We start from the raw sequence: 19,049 nt of genomic DNA, 5'->3' as shown, positions 1-19,049 counted from the left end.
TTGGCATGGTGATCAGGTGCAGGTGAGTGTGATTAATACTCAGGGGATGTGGAGCGATGTGATTGGTGGAGTGAAGGGCCTGACTGGTCCGTGACACCTATATTTATTTAACTTTTTTTTATTTTTCAAATTAAGCAGAACACAGTACAAACTTTGCTAAAGTGATTGTTTTGAACAAGTATTAACTTACTGAAGTATTTGTATCAATACCGTGTGCCTTTTACCCCTTTTTAAAAGGCCCCCCTTGGCACCTCATACATTTATAAGATTTTTAAACAAAATAAACAACTTGAATGATTTATTTTCACACAAAATCTGTTGCTCCATTAATGTTCAATACAACGTATTTTTATGCAATTATACATTTTAGGCGCAGTGAATAGCACATTTTTTCTCAAGGTGGGCCTTTAGCCCCGTTGTACCCTAAATAAGGCTTTATTGGATAAATCTAAGACTTAAACTAATCTAAAACATGAACACACGCATTCACACATTCACACAAGTTGCAGAAAGAGAGAGAGTGAGGAAAGAATGAGTTTAAGAGAATGAAAATGTGAAATCCCAAGTTTATAGCAATATGCGCAATTGCGTAGACCTGAACAACCATCAATCATTTAATTAACCCTCACATTGAGCTCCTCTATGAGGTTAAAATTTATATTAAATGCACCAGCTCAGCTCAGCTAGCATCTAGACCAGGGGTGTCAAACTCAGTTCCTGGAGGGCCGCAACCCTGCAGAGTTTAGTTCCAACCCTGCTCTGACACACAAACTATGCAGTTTTCAAATAAGCCTAAATGACTTGATTATCTGGATCAGGTGTGTTTAATTAGGGTTGCATCTAAACTCTGAAGGGCTCCGGCCCTCCAGGAAATGAGTTTGACACCCCTGATCTAGACGAACTCGCATTGCCTGTGTAAGGGGTTCCCTTTGTTGTCGTCATTGCTGAAAGGGGGTTTCCCGAGGTTGTTGATTGGCCAGAAGTTCAGTAGTCGTTGAAGTGATGTCTTGGGAAGCCAATGGTTGGTCAGAGGCGGTCACAGACTCGAGGTGAACCCTGAGACACGGCGTTGCGGCAAAACTTAACACAGAACACGAAACTCTCAACGGAAAAGTAAAGAAACTAAAGTAAAAGAAAGAAAAGAGTGTAGTTTTAGTCCTCATGGTTTTAGAGGAGCAGCTGGCGTGTAAACCAGAGAATGCTCAAAGAGCACTAAAAAGCAGCATCAAAACGTGGTGGCAAAAAGGCAAGAAAAGCAGTGGCAAAAAGCATGGCTAAAAGCATAATTTGATGGTGTCCTGTATTTAAACCGGGCTGTTGGACACATCCCAAATGGTGTCTTGACCAATTAGACATTGTCTTTGCTCGGGGTGTTGCTATGTTTCTCCTCCCAATACATAAATCAACATGTTATCTTATCAGCCACATGGTCTGAATTTTCCCACTCTTACAGAGTATAATTTGGACATGATTTCTATAACAAGCATATAATACATTTTACAAAGTATTGATTGATAGAAATGTGTAAAGCATACATTTTCAAACTCATACATACCCAACATGAATATAAACCTACAAACTATTCAATAGTTATTCAAAATAGACACAATGAGTGATTAGAACATGATAGTCAAATGTGTGGGTTACATACATTATATCGAGTTAAGCAATGGACTGATATTCGTTTATGAGCTCTTTTGAGATCATTTTGATGCATCTACAGCTGTAAAATTATACATCTGTGCCATTCTGTGAACGTAAGGACATGTTCTGTGAAGACCAGAGAGGTTAAAAGGTCTCATAAGGAATCTCAGTCTGGTTCTTGTCTTCTAGGTGGGGGAAATCAGTCCGAGGAAGTCTTTAGCTCATAATTTCATGGATTTACATCTGATGGTCATGCTGTGCATCTCTTTGACCATCATCTTGGTTATTTGCCCCAAATTTGACAATCTCCTTCCTGAGTTGGGATTATCAATAAGTGTTCTTTTGTGTTAATGTTGCAAGCTGTTCTGTGAAAGAGTTGGTTTGTTAGGTTTGCTTCAGAAGGGCTGGCGCTATAGCATCTGATTTACAAACATCCTGTTGTCTTGGGCTTCTTTGTGGAATTCGTCTCCTCGTGTTTCAACCATGTTCTTGATCAAATATTAAATTGTCTGATTCGCTCTGATACCCTACAGAACAGTAGGGCCTGCCCTGTAGATAGGGAGTATGTGTTATTTAATAAAAATATAATAATATTTTCAGAATGACATAATTTTGTTTCTCAAAAACGCCCCCAGCCAGGGGGCAATGGGCAAATAATGTAGTTATTCTGTTCTGAACATCAAAAACTTTGTTTTTCCATCAAATGTATTCCAAATAGATGGTTGAATAAAAATATTTGGGCTTTATATTTAAAAATTACCTCAAGTTAGCAGGGGCGGTGCCAGAGAATTTTGAACGCAGGTGCTGAGGGGGTACTCGATAATTGACAGGGGGAGCTGGACAACTAATAGTAAATATGACCAAAACAGGTTGTTGTTATTATTATCATTATTATTATATTATTTTAATAATAAAATCTGTCAGTACAGATGAAAACACAAAGGCATATGTCTCACAGATGAAATTATACAGAGATGCACAACATGAATTAGAAATTAACTATCTTACAGATTTATGTGCGTTTTTTTTTTTTCTGTAGGATGTTGGATAATGTAACATGACAGCAAAAGTGATCACATCTTCACAGGTATGAACTGTATGAAAAACGGTAACAGATTAAAACAACAATATCGGTCTTAATTTATTTATTTGTATTTATTTTTTTATTTTTTTTAACAATTATTTATTAGGGCTGTCAAAGTTGAAGCAATAATGCATATAATTAAGAAGGTTTAACACTGCACTTTAAAAAAACAAAAAAACTGCATTACCAAATTTAATATGACATTTTATTTTTTTTTCACATATACACGTAAAAGATATGAATTTGATAGTGCTGACTAGTATTATTATAATTGTCAAATCCAGTAACTACACATATTATTTTGTTATATATATATATATATATATATATATATATATATATATAAGGAGATAAATGCTAAATATTAATTAATTGAAGCAGAATTTGTTTTAAACTATAGTATTATTTGTTTTAATACTTGTTAAAAGGAGTAGGTAATACTTGCCTTTTGATCAGTTTTTCTGTGTTTCCAGCAGATGCAGCACATCCCGACTGCAGCTATAATCAACAGAGATCCAACAGCAGAAATTAACATTATCAGAGAGCCTGGGCCTTCTGGAAGACCTGAAGGAGAGTGTTTTGATGATAAAGAGAGATATTAATGTAAGTGAATGTGAACTTAAAAGCAGCGCTGCCTTACCTGAACATGTGTGACAGAGTTTGCTGATGTCCAGATGTGTGGTCTGGTTGCTGATGGGATTGTTGAGCACACAGCTGTAGGTGTTGTTATCCTGATATTCCACCTCCAGAGGTAGAGAGAGACTGATGCTGAGATCAGACACACTGATGCTGGACAATAAACTGTTTCCTTTGTACCAGGAGAGAGTCACATGACTCACATTCACCACTGAACACAACAATGAACAATTCTGCTGTGATGAAGATGATGATGAAGAACATTGTGAAGAGTTACTGCTGATGACAGGAACAGACAGACGAGCTGACATGAGAGAATAAAGAAAAATATGGATAAATCTAAACAAAAATCTTTTCAGGTTCAATGGGTTAATACATTTTTAGTGTGATGACGAGCATTGAGTGTGTCTGTCTGAGACATTTCAGTATGTAAATAATTAATAAAAGAAAATATTTGAAGGGTAGGACAGATGATCTCTCTCACCATAAACAGAAACACTGAATGTTTTTGAAGACAGCTTAGCTGCAATGATTTCTAGTTCATAGAGTCCAGCATGTTCAGTTGTGATGTTTGTGATGGTCAGAGATCCAGTTTGATCGTCCAGCTTCAGTCTGTCTCTGAATCTCCCATCATTACATGTGAAGAAGATTCCAGAGGCTCTGTTTATTTGAGCCATCAGAGAGTTATTAGCTCCAAAATTCCACATTATTTCATCATCTTCATGTATTTCAGTAACATCAGTGTGTAGAGTAACAGAATCTCCTCCGTCACTGACAACAACTGTGTTTCATTAGTCTCTGCTCCAAACACACCTGATAAACATGAACATAGATTTGTTAACTCATGGTTTACAAAGACTGAAACAGTTTGTAACATTTAAATGTGAATTGAATAACAGCAGCAACAGGGACACAACACAAAATTAAACATGATATATTAAAAGGCAGATGCATGAATCAAATTAGATCTTTAATGTGTTTTAAAATGATCTGCTGTACAGCAAAATAAATGTGTGAAGTTATATGATTAATTAATTACAGCTTGAAAGTACAAAATATGATCAATAGTTTTATCTAAAAGTTTTAGAAATTTAGATTTCTAAAACAAGAGATTTTTAACACAGTAGATGAAGATCGAGGATAGGGAGAAGTTCTGGCAAGCAGAAGCTAAACACCTAGAGTCCGCGGCCAATAACAACAATATGAGCCGTGTCTTTAGCGTGCTACGCCAAGCCCGTAATGGCCCACGCATCACGACAGCCCTGGTGAAAGATTCTAATGGCAACCTTATAGCAACTGAAGCAAACTGCCTCGAACGCTGGAAAGAGCACTTCAGCCTCCTTCTGCAACATGGTACCTCCCCGGCTGATCCCGCCATTTCATCGGCCGCTAGCGCTGCAGCCCCTAGTGCTGCCTGCAGTACAGACCCGGTCACACCTGAGGAAGTCAGAGCCGCCCTGGAAAAACTTAACAACAGGAAAGCCCCTGGCATCTGTGCAATAACCGCTGAGATGTTAAAATCAGGCGGTGAAAGCATCGTCGAGTGGCTTACCCACATATTCAATGAGGTGTGGGAGACAGAGAGGCTTCCCAGCGACTGGACCAGAGGAGTTATTTTGCCGTTCTGGAAACGTAAGGGTGATAGGCTAGTCTGCGGCAACCACAGAGGCATTACCCTTCTCTCCATCCCCGGCAAGCTCTTTACCAGGATCTTGCTCACTCGTGCTCTCCCAGCCATCAGAAGCAGCCGCCGTCCCCAGCAGGCTGGCTTCATGCCTAACCGCTCTACAACAGACCAAATCTCCGCCGTTCGCATGCTGATCGAGAAGACCTATGAATTCCGTAAAGATCGCCATCTTTACATTGGGTTCATAGATCTGAAGGCTGCCTTTGACACCGTCTGCCACACTTCACTGTGGAGTATCCTACATGCTCTTGGAGCACCACCCAAGATCGTTGCCCTGTTCAAGCTGCTTTATAGCAACGCTCAGAGCTGTGTCCGCATCAACGGCAGAGACTCAGACTGGTTTCCCATCTCCAGTGGCGTTCGCCAGGGCTGCGTGGCTGCTCCTGACCTCTTCAATTGCATCATTGACCATCTGATGTCCAAGGTTTGTGAGCGGGTCCCCGGAGTGTCCTTCGGCAGTTACCATCTGACTGACCTGGAGTACGCTGACGACACCATCTTGCTCAGCACGTCCTACAGCCAGCTGAGAGACGCTCTGGGCATATACAGTGAAGAGGCTGAAAAGCTTGGCCTCCAGGTGAGCTGGACGAAAACCAAGTTCATGTATGTCGGTGACAGACCGCATCCACCTTCCCTGCGGTTTGGCAATGACATTGTAGAGCCTGTCAAGAACTTTGTGTATCTGGGATCCATAGTGACAGACAACGGGGACCTAAAACCTGAGATTACCCGCAGAAGAGCCCTGGCTGCGTCAGCCCTGCAGTCTCTCTGGAAACCACTCTGGCGGCACCAGACCATCTCACGCAAGACGAAGCTCCGGATTTACAACTCAGCAGTACTCTCCATCCTGCTTTATGGCTCGGAGACTTGGCCCTTAAATAAGACACTGGCTGCAAGATTAGATGGCTTTGATAGCAGGGCTCTCAGAACCATCGAGAACATCAGGTGGCCCCAGCGGGTTTCCAATAAAATTCTTAGATCCCGCACGTGCCAGCCCAGAGCATCCTGCCTAGCTGCGCAACGTCGCACCCGCTGGTTCGGCCATGTTCTCCGCCTCCCTCCCGACCATCCGACGAGAGCCATTCTCCAGTTTGATCCGAGGGACGCAGGCTGGAGACGACCACGCGGTAGACCCCGCACCCGATGGCTTGACGTCCTTGCGGGTGACCTCCAACAACATGGAATTGCTGTGGAGGATGCAGAGCAGCTGGCACAAGACCGTCAGCACTGGAAACAACTGGTTCATCTGGTCGGCTCAACGCACAGGGATGGGACGCCCCCCTACCCATCGCAGGAGCTAAAATGAATGAATGAGATGAAGATCTAGTTTTAAAAGGTAGCAGTGGCTTATTACTCTAAAATGGAAATAAATTACATAAATATATTTATAACTTACCAATTAGATGCCAGTAGCACGAACAGAAGAAAACAAACACATGACACATTTTCAGCTGTTCAGTGAGAAGTCTGATCTTATAAGAGACCTGCTGACAGCACATTAGAACTTTTTAGTGCTCTTTGAGCATTCTCTATATATTGTTATGCACAGTCTTATTAAAACTTTAACTGTTTTTAACTGGGGAAAATATTTACTTTTGTCATTTAAGATTGAAAGGTAGCTGCCCGACTATGCCAAATATTTAAAAGTAGAAGAATACTGTGAATATTAGATGTGAACTACATTCATACAGTCTGCCTTCAGTGATTTTAAAATGGTTGTTTGTATTTATTCAGTTCTCAACTTTAGTTTTTGGAAAAAGTAAAGAGTTGAAATTGTGCATCTCACAGTACCAGTTTACTGAAGTTATCTGAAAGTTGAGTCAAACTGAAACCTGCTGCAGTGGGCTTTCAGAAACGTGGTTTGATCTGTTGGGTGGACAAACATCTTGTGTGTCATTGCATGTGTGTTTAGTTTTTAGGTGAAAGGCTTGTTCCTGTCTTGCTGCTATGAGCAGCTTCATAAGATCCTTTAATCTATGAAAACACTAAACCACAATGAGAAACTGTTTTTGACACAGAGGAGAAAAGCAACATGACAACCATATTTAACACATAGTTAATTGTGTATTTAAAAAGAAATAATAATAATAAAAATAAATGAAAAAACACATTTTCACATTCTAAAGGTTGCACTCAGTCACTGCTGCTTTACAGATGAAATTTGTCAACAGCTCTCCTTATACATTTTACATTTTAGTATATAATAATTAAAAGCTGTATCTATATGAGAAGCGTTGACAAACTCTGCAATATTGTCATGCTGCGCTGCAACTAGTGATGGGTATTATGATTTTAATAGAATATTTCAATAAATCATTTTGCAGTGAATTTGTAAAAGCTGTTATATTCATGTTTTGGCCTGAGTTTTTAGTGCATTTACACAGTTTTGACCAGCAGGCATCATTAGCACGTGGCGTTTCCAGTGCTTCAAAATAGTGAATCGTTTTGGGAAGCAATTGGTTCAGTTGACTCAAATTTTCTGCCATCACTAGGTGCAGCAGTAAAATAAGAAAATTAAACCTCTGTTTTCTTCTGGGAACACGAAATGTGGAGGTAGGAAAAATGTTGGGTACTGACAGTAGTGATGGGAGAATTTGTATTTTTTTTTTAACTTTGAATCATTTGAACCAGTTGTGTTGCAAAATGATTCACACGGAGGTGACACCTGCTGGTCAAAACTGTGTAAACTCAGGCCAAAACATTAATAAAGCAGCTTATTTTTATATTTTAATTTAGCAAATTTATAAATCTGATCCGAGATAAAAAAATGTAAAAAAACAAAAAAAAACAGGGCCTTCCAAACTCGGTCCTGGAGAGTTTAGCTCCAACCCCAATTAAACATACCCGCTAATCAAGCTCTTATAGGCATACTAGAAACTTTCTGGGCAGGTGTGTTGAGGCAAGTTGGAACAAAACTAAACATTTCAAAACAGGATGTATCATTGCCACTCAAATCACGTGACTTTGGCAGCTTGACACTCGCTCCAAACCACTGGCTTGAAGCAAATGATTCGCAAAGCTTTCGAATCTTCACGAAGTAGTGCTTCGAAAGCACCCGTCATTAGGCCTACCTGACAGTCACCCTGTATGGAAAAAGTTGCACTGAATGTGAATGGACTACACTGTCTACACTGGATGTGACAAAGAGACTGTTGCAAATCCATTTGTCCTTCGTGTCAGAAGTAGCGCGAGCTTGATATAGAACGGAACAAAAGTTTACTGTTGTGGATTTATGTCGCACCGTATCCAGTGTGGACAGAAACACTGATTATAATGGGTTTTGTTGTCATCTCTGTCAGCTTCACATGCAATGACAGACAATTATCACATTTAATTGTATTTCATTTCGCATTATGAATTCTAATGTTGCCAACAGGAACAATGCATAAAATTAGTCAGTGTTATAATGAGTTTTTGCTGCTATTCCTTGACAGAATGACTGTTAATTTAACAAAATCGAAACATAACATTATTAGTCTTTGAAAGGAGCCTTTAAATGTAAATAAATGTGTTTAAACTGCCTTTAACTCAGTCTGTTGTTCAACAAAACAGCCAGTTCTCGCGTGGTTACTCTGTGAGAACAGCAGCATCTAGTAACGCTATTCTTAGATTTGTGATTTTGATGTGATTGTGATACATTTGCCAAAATGTCCAGCAAATCATAGTATGTATGTGTGTTACTGTAATCACTATGCAATGCAGTTGATATACAATTCAGTTTCCTAAAAAATAATAAAACAAGAACAGTAAATGATAAAATAGCACAGTAAAGCGTTAAAGTTTAATAATTCAAGTTAGTTATTTTTTATAGTCATGCCAATAAAGCAATTTTGTATTGAACTGAATATACAGTATGCCCATATGATAAACTGAAAGTTTCATACATCACAATACCACCAAAAAATGTGATACAAGAGACAAAACATAACAGAAACATCCTATCAGAGAATAAATGTGAACAAAACCGAAATACACGAGTCATCGTCCAGTATTTAACATCAATTCCAGCAGATACAGTATTTGATCATTTTTTGGGGGTGACATTTTCTTACTCAGCATCCTCCTTTGATTTCTGCAAGGAAAAATACGCTCAATCAGGAAACTTCTGATGCCACAGTTTAGAAACTAATGAATTTTACTTCAAATTCACTCGGAGTGCAAATGAATTGCAGACCAATTCCACTATATTGAGCAGAACCAAAGGTTCTTTTATCATTTATTTAACTGAAGATTTATCTAAATGATTATTTCACTGAGTACTGTAGCATCAACACAGAAGCTCAAGAATAGCCCGTGCACATTCAAGTCATATACATCACATGACCTTTTAACCTTTTGAGCGGTACGGTCCCACATATGGGATTTAGAACGTTCGGTGACGTCGCATAACTGCCAAATTCAAACTGCGTTTTCGCGCGTTGACTGATGCTGAGATGCAGCTGCACTTGTCATATAATCACATCTATGCAGTGTTTTTAACCACGTAATGTTTATTTTATGCTTTAGACATTTAAATACACATAAGTACTAGTAAAACAATACATTTAGAGTTCGTAAAATACACTCAGATGTTTATGGAAGCAGCAATAACAATCCATTCAAATATAATTTTCAGACGTGTTTTATTAATATCAAATACACATAGTGTAAGTAACTATAAAGTTCACTCTATTCTCCTCCCATCACACCCGCCACTTACTTGCATGTATTTCGCGAGAAATGGATGAATTTACGTGATGTAAATCCGACCGACAGGACTCTCTGAACTGCAGCGCGAACAAACATGGCGGCGCCCATCTCACATTACAGATCACATCAAGATCATTTAGAACTGTTTTTAAACGATAAAACACACTCATTTGCACATATTTGTCAGATAGTTGATTATATGGTAAGCACGTTTATGAATATTTTGAATAAAAATGAAAAACGAAATAAAAGCGATCCATCTGTCATACAGTGTTATTTTGACCGCGGTGTGTCACGTGACAATCATGACGCGTCGCCATGGAAACATTAAGGGGAAACGTTCTAAAATAACGGTCGCCTAAAAAAACTCACTCTGGGGGGACCGCTGGAATATTTTAAACTCACCACTGAAAAGGTTAAATAGTTGAATGAGCAAACAGATACACAGTTACAAAATGTAAATGTATTAATGACAAAATAAACAGTAAATATACTTAATGTATATAGGTAAAAAACATGCTTAAGAACTCTTCTTTTGATCTTCTACCTCTATACAGAGGATAATACTGATGACTGACAGATGTCTGATGATGTCTGATTCATATTTCACAAAAAACTTCAGTCAGACTAACTTCAACACAGTCATGAATGATCTTACCGTTTTTCATGAAGTTGATTTATACAATGCTGAATCAGTTTCATCTTCCTCCTGGGTCTGAGCTGCATTAACATACAGACTGTTAAGGCGGCAATACTTGTAGTCTTATAACTTATATCTGATTGAAATTAATTAATGGTAGTTAATATTTTTAGTTAATAATTACATTTCTGACCTGTTTTTCTACATTTCCTGCAGATGCAGCACATCACGACTGCAGCAACAATCAACAGAGATCCAGCAGCAGAAATCAGCAGAATGTAAAACAAGGCTAGGCGCTGATCTGTAATGACAAAAACAGTCTGACTTCAAATATGACCGAGGGATCTCAAAGTGGTTTATTTTTTCAGTGTATCAGCTCACTGAATAATCTCTAATATTCAGCACTATCATACCTGTACAGAGTTCAGTAATGTTGAGATGTGTGGTCTGCTTGCTGATGGGATTGTTGAGCACACAGCTGTAGGTGTTTTTATCCTGATATTCCACCTCCAGAGGTAGAGAGAGACTGATGCTGAGATCAGACACACTGATGCTGGACAATAAACTGTTTCCTTTGTACCAGGAGAGAGTCACATGACCCACATTCACCACTGAACACAACAATGAACAATTCTGCTGTGATGATGATGATGAAAGATTTTGTGAAAAATCTCTGGTAATGACAGGAACAGGCAGAGAAGCTGGACAATTTGAGAGACAGAAAATAAATATACACATTTATTTCGGTGTAGTGTGTTTACAGTCAGTAACTGTTTCTGTGATGTCAAGCTATACAATTATTAAACATTCCAATTTGTAGTGAAAGCATTATTTAGAGTTTGCTAAAGCTCAATATAAAGCAGTGGTTCTTAATCCTAAATGCCCCAGACAGCAACATAGTTTTGGCCCAGATCCAGCCCACATCTGGCCTGTGTGAAATCCACGCGGGCCAGATGTGGGCCGGATCTGGGCCGACACTGCTTGCTGTCTGGGGCACTTTTATTAAATTATGAGTTTTACAAAATCTGCTTTTAAATGATTTTTAATTAATTACATTAAAAAAGAAAAAGAAAACAAGGGATGAGTCACAATGATTTTTGTAACCAGCCTTATATGTCACAAATGCTGTCAAATAAGCTTAAGTTGTATTGAACCTAAATATTCCTTTAATATTATTATTATTATTATTATTTTAAATTGGAATGACAGAAGAAATTATCTCTACTTACCATAGACAAAACCAGTCTTAAGTGTCAATTTTTCGAAATTAAATAAGCTTTCCATTGATGTATGATTTGTTAGGATCGGACAATATTTGGCCTATTTGAAAATCTGGAGTCTGAGGGTGCAAAAAAATCAAAATATTGAGAAAACGGCCTTAAAGTTGTCCAAATGAAGTTCTTAGCAATGCATATTACTAATCAAAAATTAAGTTTTGATACATTTACGGTAAGAAATTTACAAAATATCTTCATGGAACATGATCTTTACTTAATATCCTAATGATTTTTGGCATAAAAGAAAAATTGATAATTTTGAACCATACAATGCATTTTTGGCTATTGCTACAAATATACCCCAGCGACTTAAGACTGGTTTTGTGTTCCAGGGTCACATTTAATCATGTAAGTGGTTGCAGTAAAATAAAACAAGAATATGCGAATGACAGGGCAAATGATCTCTACTCACCATAGACAGAAACACTGAATGTTATTGGTATCAGTTTTGCTCCACTTATCTCTAGTTGATAGAGTCCAGCGTGTTCAGTTGTGGTGTTTGTGATGATCAGAGATCCAGTTTGATCGTCCAGCTTCAGTCTGTCTCTGAATATCCCATCAGGACCATCATATGTGTAGAAGATTTGCTTCTTTTTTTTTTATTTTAGCTATGAGAGAGTTTTCAGCTCCAAATTTCCACAGTATGTCATCGTCTAAACGCATTTCATTAACATCAGTGTATAAAGTGACAGAATCTCCCTCCATTACTGACACTAACTCACCAAACACACCTGATGAACAAACTGGAACAGATTTCACACTTTTGTTTGTTTACAAAGCCTGAAGTCAGTTCTTTTTGTAACTAAATATGAACAGAGGAACATCCCACGCAGCAGCAGTGATGCAAGAGAAAATGCATAGACAACACAGATTGTATTAATTAAATTTTTAAGGTGTTATCTGCTTGTAACTTCACATTTATTTTGAGTTATAGGCCAAGTTCATTACAGCTGAGTAAAACAAGTGCAGAGTTTAATGGATATTTTCTGTAGTTTCATTTTAAATCAGGCTAACTGAGAGACAGACCTGAAAAGAGATCTGAATCCAGAGTAGATCTCACAATATTATTTGGTTTATTGGATTGATCTGGAAGGAACAGCAAATGCAAATCCTCTAACAAAAGCAGCAGGTTTATTACTCTGAAACTGAAAGAAATTAAATAACTTTTATAACTTACCAGTCAGACAGCACAAGCAGAGCAAAACAAACATGTGAAACATTTTCTTCAGCAGTTCACTGTCTGTTCTAATAAGACCATCTGCTGAAAACACTCAAGCTGTTCGTCTGCTTCATGAATCCTCCCACAGCAGAGTTCGACCCTAATGACTCACTCTGTATGTGTTGGGGTCTATAGTTACATATAAATATGGCTCTTATTAAGACATTAATTGTTCATAATTGTTGAAAACAATTGTTTATCAACATTGATGGTTTTTAAAAGGAACTACTCATTGTTAAATATGTAACAGAAGAGTATAATATTGTGTGAAATTTATAATAGTGATCTATCTAAATTTAATACTAAATAAACTTATGGCTTTTAAAATGGTTTTTATAATCATTCAATGATTCATGTCTCACATTGCTAGTCTAACTTACTGTGGTGTGTCTGTAGTGTGTCACACCAAACCGGCTTTGGTCTGATTTCTACAGAAAAATAAATAAATAAATAAATGGTTTAAACTCTCGGTGGACAAATAGTTCGTAGATGAGAGTGGCTATTTGTTTAATATGTGTTTGTTTCTTAGCTGAAGGGCTTCTTTCTGTCCTGTTGTTTGTTATAATCCTTACAGTCTGACTTCCTGTCTATATAAAACTGCTTTGCCATGAAAGTACTGAATCAATCAATCAAAACTGATGTATGAAGCAGTTAAAGAAGAGTCACAGGTCAGAGGTGTTTTAAACTTGTAACAGGGTTATAGTTGTAACTGGGTCAGATTTGGTTTGTGGTCTGCGTAGTCTTTGCCACAGATGTCATGACCATGCCTGAACATCTGAGTTCATGGTAATATGCCTTGGATTACAAGTCCGACTCTCTAACCCAGGGATCCTCAAATCTGGCTTGAGAGATCCACTTTCCTGCAGAGTTTAGCTCTAACCCTAATCAAACACACCTGAGCATGCTAATCAATGTCTTCAGGATCATTAGAAAATCACAGGTAGATGAGTTTGATCAGGGTTGGATCTAAATGTCTGTTCTAACAATTATGCCATATATATATATATATATATATATATATATATCGATCCCACGACCTTTGGGTTACAAGTCTGATTCTCTAACCATTAGGCCACAACTGCCCCCAATATAGTGTGTCTGTAGTCTAGGTACAGGCAGGGATTGTAGGTGGGAGACTACCATGACCCTTAAGCAAGGCACCAAACCCGAACTACTCCTGGCGCCGCAGTAAAAATGGCTGCCCGCTGCTCGGGTGTGTATATGTGTTTGTTGACTACACACTTCTGTGTGTGCGCGCACTTGGATGGGTGAATGAGATATATATATATACATATATATATATACTGTCAAACCAAGCGGCAACCTCCTTGTCTCTGTCTTGAAACCAACACGTAAGTGACTTAAACTGCAATTCATCGACTGGCCGCTAGAGGCTGGCTGCACAAGGTAGTCAATCCATAGACTCCCCATGTTAAAATGCCCAAATTTACAGCAGAAAAAAAAAATGTTTACAGCCTGGTACAAAAAGTGGTTTTGATCTATATAGCTAATTGTGCCCTTCATGACAACTGTGAGGGGGGTGAATATTTTCATAACTCATCCGTTTAAATTATATTAAGCCTTAAAGTTCTGCATAATTAAGGGCGTGTCCACTTGAGCGACAGGTGGATTGCAGCTGCTGTCACCACCGTTGCGTCAAACCAAAAAAATATTCTAAAATTTTTTACTAGTGGGTGCAGCGCACTATAGTTCATTTATGTAAGTGAGGATAGCAAAATAAAGTAAACTGTGACATTATACCCAGTGGACTACCAGTAAAATTGATAAAAAAAACTTGGGACCAAATTTGATTTGACACTTTGACCTCACCATGTACATAACCTTTCTATCAAAGTTATCTGACGTTATCAAGATGAATTTGTTCTGAAAGTTTAACTCTTGAGTTCTTGTCATACCATTTTCTAGACTATAGCAGATAAACTGTGATAATGTGAGAAATTTTGAAGGTGTCTGAATAAATTTTGGTTTGACTGTAATTCATTTGTGATCAAGATTAATTTGTTCTGACACGGTTTACATTTTTGTCATATTTCATTACAATTTTCTAATCAACTATAGCAAAAACCTGTGATAATGTGAGAAATGTTGAAGGTGTCTGAATACATTTTGATTTATTGCACAAAAATGCAGTTAAGCACACACACACACACACACAAAAACAAAAAGACTATTTTCTTAACATGAAAAGGATGTTAAAGATGTATGTGTGTTTATTTGACAGGAAGTGCCATTAGAGCAAATGCGATTGACTCATAACAGCCAGAATCTGTGAGTTTGTTAAAAAATATATTTAAGTTTGTTTTCAGAAATAACTGAACTAAGGTAACATTGAATAATTTAATGATTGTCTTTATAAATTACTCAATGGTCCACCTGCAAAAACACATAGTAAATATAATATTAAAAACTCAAGAGAGGACACTTTAAATCTACACCCCACAACACCAGCAATTGTAAAAAAAAAAAAAAAAAGGTATTTGTGAGCATGTAAGAAGACCATTTGAAGTGCTGGTCCTTACAGATACATATTCTTGATTTATTATTATTTTATTTTGTTCTCTCCACAAGAGGGTGGATATTTCTTTTTTATCCACCATCTGCTGAGGTACTGGTGAGCTGCCCCCAAGTGGTCAGCTGATGTGAATTACTTCAGATGATTATTTTATTTTTCTGTAGAGCTGTTTTGATAGTGTCCCGTTAACTAATTTTCTCACTTTTGAAGCTTCTTTTTCAACATTGAATTTGTTGAATCTGTAAACCATTCAAACATGCTAAAACCTTAAGGTGTTTTATTTTATATGTGAATATTCTCTGTAAAACAACTTTGAAATTATATTTATTGTGATAAAATGCTATGTAAATAAATTTGAGCACTTCTATTCGTGTTTATACATTAACTAATAAATGGCAAATATGTTTTTATATAAATTGTTTTTAATACAGTTACAATATAAATTCCAAATATTCATTTCTGGAAACAACATATACATTATTATCAAATAAAGTGTGTAAATCATGACAATGAATGACTACAACTTAAAGAAGCTCTTAGAATTATTCAGTTAATCCGCTTTCACTGAAAAATGTGTTAAATAAAGATGCAAGAGTGTTCAACATACTATTTAAATATATATAGACCCTTTTTCTGTTAGTAAACATTGTGACGTTTTTCTGTGGGCGGGGCTTAGGTGGAGGCAGAAAGATTCCCCTGACCGCTTAAAGCTAGCTATGCAGTTTGTTAGCTTGTTTTCTTAACAATGACTGGAGAAAATCCGATTTTACCTAAGGTCACTCACTGTGCAGAACCATGATTGTTATTTGAATAAGTTAACTTTAATGGACAAAATCAGATTGGCCGACCCTATGCTCAAAGGATGGACGATCTGACAGGATTACCTCCGACTGAGTGACTCGAGTTGCATATAACCTTAGAGAAACCTAACGAGTAGTAAAGAGAAACTCGCCTGTGTCTATCTAGTCATGAAGATGTATATATTTCAATTTCAGCGGGCAACTATTTTTTTACAGCTAAGTTAACGTTGACGTGAGAGTGAACTGGGCCACAATACAAAAAGTAAGATAAACATTCAATATATTACTTGAAGATGAATGTATCATGTAATGGCCAAATAGTTATTTTAAAGTATACATCCTGTAAATTATGTAAATTAATTTACGGTGACATTACAGTATACCTTAACAATACTTTACATACAGCCTACATAAAGGAAGATGTGAATTTTCTCTAGAAATAAAAATTCCAGAAACTAATTTTGAACTTTCTGTATTTGATTATTCTTTCTTACCAAGTTCTTAGAAATTCCAGCCACTATCAATCACAACAAGGTATATTACAGATGATTAAGCATATAAATCGTCAGTTTGTTGTTTTACACACAAGCACATGACATTATTTCATACACGACGTCGTGAGATGCATAAGAAATCTTTAGACACGTAACACAAAATAATCCATAACAACAAAAGACAATACTTTATTTAACCTTTCCTGAGAAGAAGTGTGCGCTGCAAACGCGAGCATTTCTGACGATAGTTTCTGTCCAGTCTGCTCACTTTATCTCGTTTAACCAAAGCTGTCGTCGGCTTTTAGTGGTAGCAGATATGCGATAAAATTTCAAATTGGAGCCTGTACTACGTCGATTCTGGCACCCAACATCACAACAATATGATATTTTAAGCTCCTTATGTAGCCGAATCTGCGCTGGTTTGAATGGGCCGCCTCCAGTTCTCCCTTTGTTTTGCCGCCAGCTAGCGCGGTGACGTAATCGTGACGTAATCGTGACGTCGGCGCAAAAAGGGTCTATATCTCTCCCTCAACGTCAATGCACTCCATCCCAGTAGGTGGCGGAATATGCACCTAAAGCTGTTTGCCAACCGCCACACACCAAAGAAGAAGAAGATGGCGCGCGATGTCTATGATCCAATAAAGAAGAAAATCGCCAGCAGAAGCGGGGCATTTAAACGTGAATCCGATTTTTGAAATGTATTATTATTTTGTAAAAAAAAAAATGAAGCTTGCTGTGTTGTTTGTACTCGCACATGGTAAGACATTTTATGTTTTATTCTCTGTTCTTGTCAGCTAAAAACGAAGCGTTTATCCAAAGCGACAGTTTTATTCACTCTGAGGGCGTTACATGCAGTCAGTACATGACATCTATTAAAAACTAAATCATTACATAAATGTTGAAATCTATTAAATCGCTATATAAACTGATCAGTTTAATTTGTGATAGCGTAATTTGAGTCGCTTTGAATAAAAACTTATGCCAAATAGATCATATAAATGAATATACAACCAAAAGTTACTATGTTTTCAAAGTAGTACGTTTCTCAAAATAAAACCAATATTTTGTAATTATAGCACAATCTTCTTAAGTATTTTCATGGAATATAGTTACGTTATTTATAATCGTAATGGGAAATACGTTATTGTGAATTTGTAAAAATAAAGTAGGCTACTTGATGCTCGTTCATGATATTATGCTGATTATTAAGTTGTTCAAGATCATCCATGAGACTCGTGTATGTTTGCCAGATGACTGTGTAGGCTAAATCAGTTATGAACTTATGATGTTTGTTTTCATGTATTAATTTAATAATGTCACTCACAATCCTCAGGATCTGTAACGTTAGAAAACATGTTTTCTTTCTGCGGTAGTCGTTCACACCAAGAGCGACTATAAATACACCAGTGAACTATAGCTGCTTTGGGGCAGACTATGATAACCTTCAAAGACGAGAGGAGTTTGGAGAATCTGTCGCTTATCTGTGATTTATCCGGATGAGTCAGTTTCAGTTTCTTGTTGTTCTCGCATTTACACGACTTTACCAGCAGATGTCCTCAGCATCCATGTTTCCAGTTCATCCAAACAGTGAATCTAACCCTAATCAAACACACCTGAAGCAGCCAAACTCCTCAAGATTGCGTGGAAATACACAGGCAGGTGTGCTGAAGCAGGTTGGAAATGAACTTTGCAGGATAGTGGGTTCCCATGAACAGAGTTGAAGATATAAATATATGCCTTGCCTCCAAGACTTATTAGTTTTGTAAATAAATATTTGTTATTGGTCTGTTTTATTGTTGTTGCACATTTATACGTTTATATACCGGTTTGAAGATGTATTAACTGTGACGTCCCTATTTCACTCTACTTTCCTGGTGAATCATTAGGCTTGTTTGAGATGAGCAAAATCTGCGCAGAACCGATCACCGGTGATCACCGCGAGGTGCATGCCGGTTAGAAAAGTGTCCGAGTTACGTCCGCCTTGCTCTGATGTCATGCTGACGTGTGCCAAAAAACTCGCGACGGCGAGGAGGCTGTGTCAGATTGAGCAGTCGCGTGCAGTTGCTCTCCACCGACTGCGCTGATCAAAAGCATGATGGGAAACGACTGACTGACGACACAGCTTAATGCTCATTGGTTCAGACAACCGTGATGCTGCGTTCTCTTCTAAAATGTTTTATTTTTTTTTAATCTGATTTCATGCTATTATGTATTTAAATTGTGCATGAATATTCCCAAACACTATAGTGCGATCTCTGTGTGAGATATGTGATTGTTGTCATAGTTTCTATAAAAATCTAAAATACATGTTTGAATTAAAATAAAAATTTATGATAAATCCGCCTT

The 19,049-nt window shown here is 37.5% G+C and overlaps 1 pseudogene; it reads right to left on the bottom strand.

The window, feature by feature from the left end:
* Window positions 1-3,180: 3,180 nt before the first annotated feature.
* LOC131535736 (SLAM family member 9-like) lies at window positions 3,181-4,295 on the bottom strand (annotated as a pseudogene).
* Window positions 4,296-19,049: the final 14,754 nt, after the last annotated feature.

The sequence above is a fragment of the Onychostoma macrolepis genome, unplaced genomic scaffold, assembly GCF_012432095.1.
Source record: "Onychostoma macrolepis isolate SWU-2019 unplaced genomic scaffold, ASM1243209v1 Scaffold8, whole genome shotgun sequence".
Classification (NCBI taxonomy): domain Eukaryota; kingdom Metazoa; phylum Chordata; class Actinopteri; order Cypriniformes; family Cyprinidae; genus Onychostoma; species Onychostoma macrolepis.
Note: the sequence above shows the minus strand (reverse complement) of the source record. Positions and strands in the feature narration are given on the sequence as shown.